Source organism: Solea solea, chromosome 5, assembly GCF_958295425.1.
Source record: "Solea solea chromosome 5, fSolSol10.1, whole genome shotgun sequence".
Classification (NCBI taxonomy): Eukaryota; Metazoa; Chordata; class Actinopteri; order Pleuronectiformes; family Soleidae; genus Solea; species Solea solea.
The window spans coordinates 294,726-303,040 of record NC_081138.1 but is presented as its reverse complement, the minus strand read 5'-3'; positions in this window follow the sequence as shown (position 1 = coordinate 303,040).

The window sequence follows — 8,315 nt, the reverse complement described above, 5'->3', positions numbered from 1 at the left end:
GTATGTTGTCCAAAATTGGTCAAAAAAGTCATAGTACAGTATGTCGTCCAAAATCACCCACAAAATCATAGCATGTCGTCCAAAATCGGTCAAAAACGTCATAGTATAGTATGTCGTCCAAAATGAGTCAAAAAATTCATAGTATAGTATGTTGTCCAAAATCAGTCAAAAAAGTCATAGTAAAGTATGTTGTCCAAAATCACCCAAAAAAGTCATAGTATAGTATGTTGTCCAAAATTACCCAAAAAAGTCATAGTATAGTATGTCGTCCAAAATTGGTCAAAAAAGTCACAGTATAGTATGTCGTCAAAATTTGGTCAAAGAAGTCATAGTATAGTATGTCGTCCAAAATCACCCAAAAAAGTCATAGTATAGTATGTTGTCCAAAATTTGTCAAAAAAGTCATAGTAAATTATGTCGTCCAAAATCACTCAAAAAAGTCATAGTATAGTATGTCGTCCAAAATCACTCAAAAAAGTTATAGTATAGTATGTCATCCAAAATCACACAAAAAGTCATAGTATAGTATATCGTCCAAAATTACCCAAAAAAGTCATAGTATAGTATGTCGTCCAAAATCACTCAAAAAAGTCATAGTATAGTATGTCGTCCGAAATCACTCAAAAAAGTCATAGTATAGTATGTCGTCCAAAATCACCCAAAAAAGTCATAGTATAGTATGTCGTCCAAAATCACCCAAAAAAGTCATAGTATAGTATGTCATCCAAAATCACTCAAAAAGTCATAGTATAGTATGTCGTCCAAAATCCCCCAAAAAATCATAGTCTGTCGTCCAAAATTGGTCAAAAAAGTCATAGTATAGTATGTCGTCCAAAATCGGTCAAAAAAGTCATAGTATATAGTATGTCGTCCAAAATCACTCAAAAAAGTCATAGTATAGTATGTGGTCCAAATTTGGTCAAAAAAGTCATAGTATAGTATGTCGTCCAAAATCACCCACAAAATCATAGCATGTCGTCCAAAATCGGTCAAAAACGTCATAGTATAGTATGTCGTCCAAAATGAGTCAAAAAATTCATAGTATAGTATGTTGTCCAAAATCAGTCAAAAAAGTCATAGTAAAGTATGTTGTCCAAAAATCACCCAAAAAAGTCATAGTATAGTATGTTGTCCAAAATTACCCAAAAAAGTCATAGTATAGTATGTCGTCCAAAATCACTCAAAAAAGTCAAAGTATAGTATGTCGTCCGAAATCACTCAAAAAAGTCATAGTATAGTATGTCGTCCAAAATCACCCAAAAAAGTCATAGTATAGTATGTCGTCCAAAATCACCCAAAAAAGTCATAGTATAGTATGTCATCCAAAATCACTCAAAAAGTCATAGTATAGTATGTCGTCCAAAATCCCCCAAAAAATCATAGTCTGTCGTCCAAAATTGGTCAAAAAAGTCATAGTATAGTATGTCGTCCAAAATCGGTCAAAAAAGTCATAGTATAGTATGTGGTCCAAAATTGGTCAATAAAGTCATAGTATAGTATGTCGTCCAAAATCACCAAAAAAGTCACATTTTAGTACGTTGTCCAAAATTGGTCAAAAACGTCATAGTATAGTATGTCGTCCAAAATGAGTCAAAAAATTCATAGTATAGTATGTTGTCCAAAATCAGTCAAAAAAGTCATAGTAAAGTATGTTGTCCAAAATCACCCAAAAAAGTCATAGTATAGTATGTCGTCCAAAATGAGTCAAAAAATTCATAGTAAAGTATGTTGTCCAAAATCACCCAAAAAAGTCATAGTATAGTATGTCGTCCAAAATGAGTCAAAAAATTCATAGTATAGTATGTTGTCCAAAATCAGTCAAAAAAGTCATAGTATAGTATGTCGTCCACAATCGGTCAAAAAAGTCATAGTATAGTATGTCGTCCAAAATCAGTCAAAAAAGTCATAGTATAGTATGTCGTCCACAATCGGTCAAAAAAGTCATAGTATAGTATGTCGTCCAAAATCACCCAAAAAAGTCATAGTATAGTATGTTGTCCAAAATTTGTCAAAAAAGTCATAGTAAATTATGTCGTCCAAAATCACTCAAAAAAGTCATAGTATAGTATGTCGTCCAAAATCACTCAAAAAAGTTATAGTATAGTATGTCATCCAAAATCACACAAAAAGTCATAGTATAGTATATCGTCCAAAATCACTCAAAAAAGTCATAGTATAGTATGTCGTCCAAAATCACTCAAAAAAGTCATAGTATAGTATGTCGTCCAAAATCACCCAAAAAAGTCATAGTATAGTAAGTCGTCGAACATCACCCAAAAAAGTCATAGTAAAGTATGTCGACCAAAATCACCCAAAAAAGTCATAGTATAGTATGTCGTCCAAAATCACTCAAAAGTCATAGTATAGTATGTTGTCGGAAATCACTCAAAAAAGTCAAAGTATAGTAAGTCGTCGAACATCACCCAAAAAAGTCATAGTAAAGTATGTCGACCAAAATCACCCAAAAAAGTCATAGTATAGTATGTCGTCCAAAATCACTCAAAAGTCATAGTATAGTATGTTGTCCAAAATCACTCAAAAAAGTCAAAGTATAGTAAGTCGTCGAACATCACCCAAAAAAGTCATAGTAAAGTATGTCGACCAAAATCACCCAAAAAAGTCATAGTATAGTATGTCGTCCAAAATCACTCAAAAGTCATAGTATAGTATGTTGTCCAAAATCACTCAAAAAAGTCAAAGTATAGTAAGTCGTCGAACATCACCCAAAAAAGTCATAGTAAAGTATGTCGACCAAAATCACCCAAAAAAGTCATAGTATAGTATGTCGTCCAAAATCACTCAAAAGTCATAGTATAGTATGTTGTCCAAAATCACTCAAAAAAGTCAAAGTATAGTAAGTCGTCGAACATCACCCAAAAAAGTCATAGTAAAGTATGTCGACCAAAATCACCCAAAAAAGTCATAGTATAGTATGTCGTCCAAAATCACTCAAAAGTCATAGTATAGTATGTTGTCCAAAATCACTCAAAAAAGTCAAAGTATAGTATGTCGTCCAAAATCACCCAAAAAAGTCATAGTATAGTATGTCGACCAAGATCACCCAAAAAAGTCATAGTATAGTATGTTGTCCAAAATTACCCAAAAAAGTCATAGTATAGTATGTCGACCAAAATCACCTAAAAAAGTCATAGTATAGTTTGTTGTCCAAAATTACCCAAAAAAGTCATAGTATAGTATGTCGACCAAAATCACCCAAAAAAGTCATAGTATAGTATGTTGTCCAAAATTGGTCAAAAAAGTCATAGTATAGTATGTTGTCCAAAATCACTCAAAAAAGTCATAGTATAGTATGTCGTCCAAAATGAGTCAAAAAATTCATAGTATAGTATGTTGTCCAAAATCAGTCAAAAAAGTCATAGTAAAGTATGTTGTCCAAAAATCACCCAAAAAAGTCATAGTATAGTATGTTGTCCAAAATTACCCAAAAAAGTCATAGTATAGTATGTCGTCCAAAATCACTCAAAAAAGTCAAAGTATAGTATGTCGTCCGAAATCACTCAAAAAAGTCATAGTATAGTATGTCGTCCAAAATCACCCAAAAAAGTCATAGTATAGTATGTCGTCCAAAATCACCCAAAAAAGTCATAGTATAGTATGTCATCCAAAATCACTCAAAAAGTCATAGTATAGTATGTCGTCCAAAATCCCCCAAAAAATCATAGTCTGTCGTCCAAAATTGGTCAAAAAAGTCATAGTATAGTATGTCGTCCAAAATCGGTCAAAAAAGTCATAGTATAGTATGTGGTCCAAAATTGGTCAATAAAGTCATAGTATAGTATGTCGTCCAAAATCACCAAAAAAGTCACATTTTAGTATGTTGTCCAAAATTGGTCAAAAAAGTCATAGTATAGTATGTCGTCCAAAATCACCCACAAAATCATAGTATGTCGTCCAAAATCGGTCAAAAACGTCATAGTATAGTATGTCGTCCAAAATGAGTCAAAAAATTCATAGTATAGTATGTTGTCCAAATTCAGTCAAAAAAGTCATAGTAAAGTATGTTGTCCAAAATCACCCAAAAAAGTCATAGTATAGTATGTCGTCCAAAATGAGTCAAAAAATTCATAGTAAAGTATGTTGTCCAAAATCACCCAAAAAAGTCATAGTATAGTATGTCGTCCAAAATGAGTCAAAAAATTCATAGTATAGTATGTTGTCCAAAATCAGTCAAAAAAGTCATAGTATAGTATGTCGTCCACAATCGGTCAAAAAAGTCATAGTATAGTATGTCGTCCAAAATCAGTCAAAAAAGTCATAGTATAGTATGTCGTCCACAATCGGTCAAAAAAGTCATAGTATAGTATGTCGTCCAAAATCACCCAAAAAAGTCATAGTATAGTATGTTGTCCAAAATTTGTCAAAAAAGTCATAGTAAATTATGTCGTCCAAAATCACTCAAAAAAGTCATAGTATAGTATGTCGTCCAAAATCACTCAAAAAAGTTATAGTATAGTATGTCATCCAAAATCACACAAAAAGTCATAGTATAGTATATCGTCCAAAATCACTCAAAAAAGTCATAGTATAGTATGTCGTCCAAAATCACTCAAAAAAGTCATAGTATAGTATGTCGTCCAAAATCACCCAAAAAAGTCATAGTATAGTAAGTCGTCGAACATCACCCAAAAAAGTCATAGTAAAGTATGTCGACCAAAATCACCCAAAAAAGTCATAGTATAGTATGTCGTCCAAAATCACTCAAAAGTCATAGTATAGTATGTTGTCCAAAATCACTCAAAAAAGTCAAAGTATAGTAAGTCGTCGAACATCACCCAAAAAAGTCATAGTAAAGTATGTCGACCAAAATCACCCAAAAAAGTCATAGTATAGTATGTCGTCCAAAATCACTCAAAAGTCATAGTATAGTATGTTGTCCAAAATCACTCAAAAAAGTCAAAGTATAGTAAGTCGTCGAACATCACCCAAAAAAGTCATAGTAAAGTATGTCGACCAAAATCACCCAAAAAAGTCATAGTATAGTATGTCGTCCAAAATCACTCAAAAGTCATAGTATAGTATGTTGTCCAAAATCACTCAAAAAAGTCAAAGTATAGTAAGTCGTCGAACATCACCCAAAAAAGTCATAGTAAAGTATGTCGACCAAAATCACCCAAAAAAGTCATAGTATAGTATGTCGTCCAAAATCACTCAAAAGTCATAGTATAGTATGTTGTCCAAAATCACTCAAAAAAGTCAAAGTATAGTAAGTCGTCGAACATCACCCAAAAAAGTCATAGTAAAGTATGTCGACCAAAATCACCCAAAAAAGTCATAGTATAGTATGTCGTCCAAAATCACTCAAAAGTCATAGTATAGTATGTTGTCCAAAATCACTCAAAAAAGTCAAAGTATAGTATGTCGTCCAAAATCACCCAAAAAAGTCATAGTATAGTATGTCGACCAAGATCACCCAAAAAAGTCATAGTATAGTATGTTGTCCAAAATTACCCAAAAAAGTCATAGTATAGTATGTCGACCAAAATCACCTAAAAAAGTCATAGTATAGTTTGTTGTCCAAAATTACCCAAAAAAGTCATAGTATAGTATGTCGACCAAAATCACCCAAAAAAGTCATAGTATAGTATGTCGTCCACAATCGGTCAAAAAAGTCATAGTATAGTATGTCGTCCAAAATCACCCAAAAAAGTCATAGTATAGTATGTTGTCCAAAATTTGTCAAAAAAGTCATAGTAAATTATGTCGTCCAAAATCACTCAAAAAAGTCATAGTATAGTATGTCGTCCAAAATCACTCAAAAAAGTTATAGTATAGTATGTCATCCAAAATCACACAAAAAGTCATAGTATAGTATATCGTCCAAAATCACTCAAAAAAGTCATAGTATAGTATGTCGTCCAAAATCACTCAAAAAAGTCATAGTATAGTATGTCGTCCAAAATCACCCAAAAAAGTCATAGTATAGTAAGTCGTCGAACATCACCCAAAAAAGTCATAGTAAAGTATGTCGACCAAAATCACCCAAAAAAGTCATAGTATAGTATGTCGTCCAAAATCACTCAAAAGTCATAGTATAGTATGTTGTCCAAAATCACTCAAAAAAGTCAAAGTATAGTAAGTCGTCGAACATCACCCAAAAAAGTCATAGTAAAGTATGTCGACCAAAATCACCCAAAAAAGTCATAGTATAGTATGTCGTCCAAAATCACTCAAAAGTCATAGTATAGTATGTTGTCCAAAATCACTCAAAAAAGTCAAAGTATAGTAAGTCGTCGAACATCACCCAAAAAAGTCATAGTAAAGTATGTCGACCAAAATCACCCAAAAAAGTCATAGTATAGTATGTCGTCCAAAATCACTCAAAAGTCATAGTATAGTATGTTGTCCAAAATCACTCAAAAAAGTCAAAGTATAGTATGTCGTCCAAAATCACCCAAAAAAGTCATAGTATAGTATGTCGACCAAGATCACCCAAAAAAGTCATAGTATAGTATGTTGTCCAAAATTACCCAAAAAAGTCATAGTATAGTATGTCGACCAAAATCACCTAAAAAAGTCATAGTATAGTTTGTTGTCCAAAATTACCCAAAAAAGTCATAGTATAGTATGTCGACCAAAATCACCCAAAAAAGTCATAGTATAGTATGTTGTCCAAAATTGGTCAAAAAAGTCATAGTATAGTATGTTGTCCAAAATCACTCAAAAAAGTCATAGTATAGTATGTCGTCCAAAAATCACCCAAAAAAGTCATAGTGTAGTATGTTGTCCAAAATTGGTCAAAAAAGTCATAGTATAGTACGTCGTCCAAAATCACCCAAAAAAGTCATAGTATAGTATGTCGTCCAAAAATCACCCAAAAAAGTCATAGTGTAGTATGTTGTCCAAAATTGGTCAAAAAAGTCATAGTATAGTACGTCGTCCAAAATCAGCCAAAAAAGTCATAGTGTAGTATGTTGTCCAAAATCACCCAAAAAAGTCATAGTATAGTATGTTGTCCAAAATTGGTCAAAAAAGTCATAGTATAGTATGTTGTCCAAAATTGGTCAAAAAAGTCATAGTATAGTATGTTGTCCAAAATCACCCAAAAAAGTCATAGTATAGTATGTCGACCAAAATCACTCAAAAAAGTCATAGTATAGTATGTCGTCCGAAATCACTCAAAAAAGTCATAGTATAGTATGTCGTCCAAAATCACCCAAAAAAGTCATAGTATAGTATGTCGTCCAAAATCACCCAAAAAAGTCATAGTATAGTATGTCATCCAAAATCACTCAAAAAGTCATAGTATAGTATGTCGTCCAAAATCCCCCAAAAAATCATAGTCTGTCGTCCAAAATTGGTCAAAAAAGTCATAGTATAGTATGTCGTCCAAAATCGGTCAAAAAAGTCATAGTATAGTATGTGGTCCAAAATTGGTCAATAAAGTCATAGTATAGTATGTCGTCCAAAATCACCAAAAAAGTCACAGTTTAGTATGTTGTCCAAAATTGGTCAAAAAAGTCATAGTATAGTATGTCGTCCAAAATCACCCACAAAATCATAGTATGTCGTCCAAAATCGGTCAAAAACGTCATAGTATAGTATGTCGTCCAAAATGAGTCAAAAAATTCATAGTATAGTATGTTGTCCAAAATCAGTCAAAAAAGTCATAGTAAAGTATGTTGTCCAAAATCACCCAAAAAAGTCATAGTATAGTATGTCGTCCAAAATGAGTCAAAAAGTCATAGTATAGTATATCGTCCAAAATCACTCAAAAAAGTCATAGTATAGTATGTCGTCCAAAATCACCCAAAAAAGTCATAGTATAGTAAGTCGTCGAACATCACCCAAAAAAGTCATAGTAAAGTATGTCGACCAAAATCACCCAAAAAAGTCATAGTATAGTATGTCGTCCAAAATCACTCAAAAGTCATAGTATAGTATGTTGTCCAAAATCACTCAAAAAAGTCAAAGTATAGTATGTCGTCCAAAATCACCCAAAAAAGTCATAGTATAGTATGTCGACCAAGATCACCCAAAAAAGTCATAGTATAGTATGTTGTCCAAAATTACCCAAAAAAGTCATAGTATAGTATGTCGACCAAAATCACCTAAAAAAGTCATAGTATAGTTTGTTGTCCAAAATTACCCAAAAAAGTCATAGTATAGTATGTCGACCAAAATCACCCAAAAAAGTCATAGTATAGTATGTCGTCCAAAATCACTCAAAAGTCATAGTATAGTATGTTGTCCAAAATCACTCAAAAAAGTCAAAGTATAGTAAGTCGTCGAACATCACCCAAAAAAGTCATAGTAAAGTATGTCGACCAAAATCACCCAAAAAAGTCATAGTATAG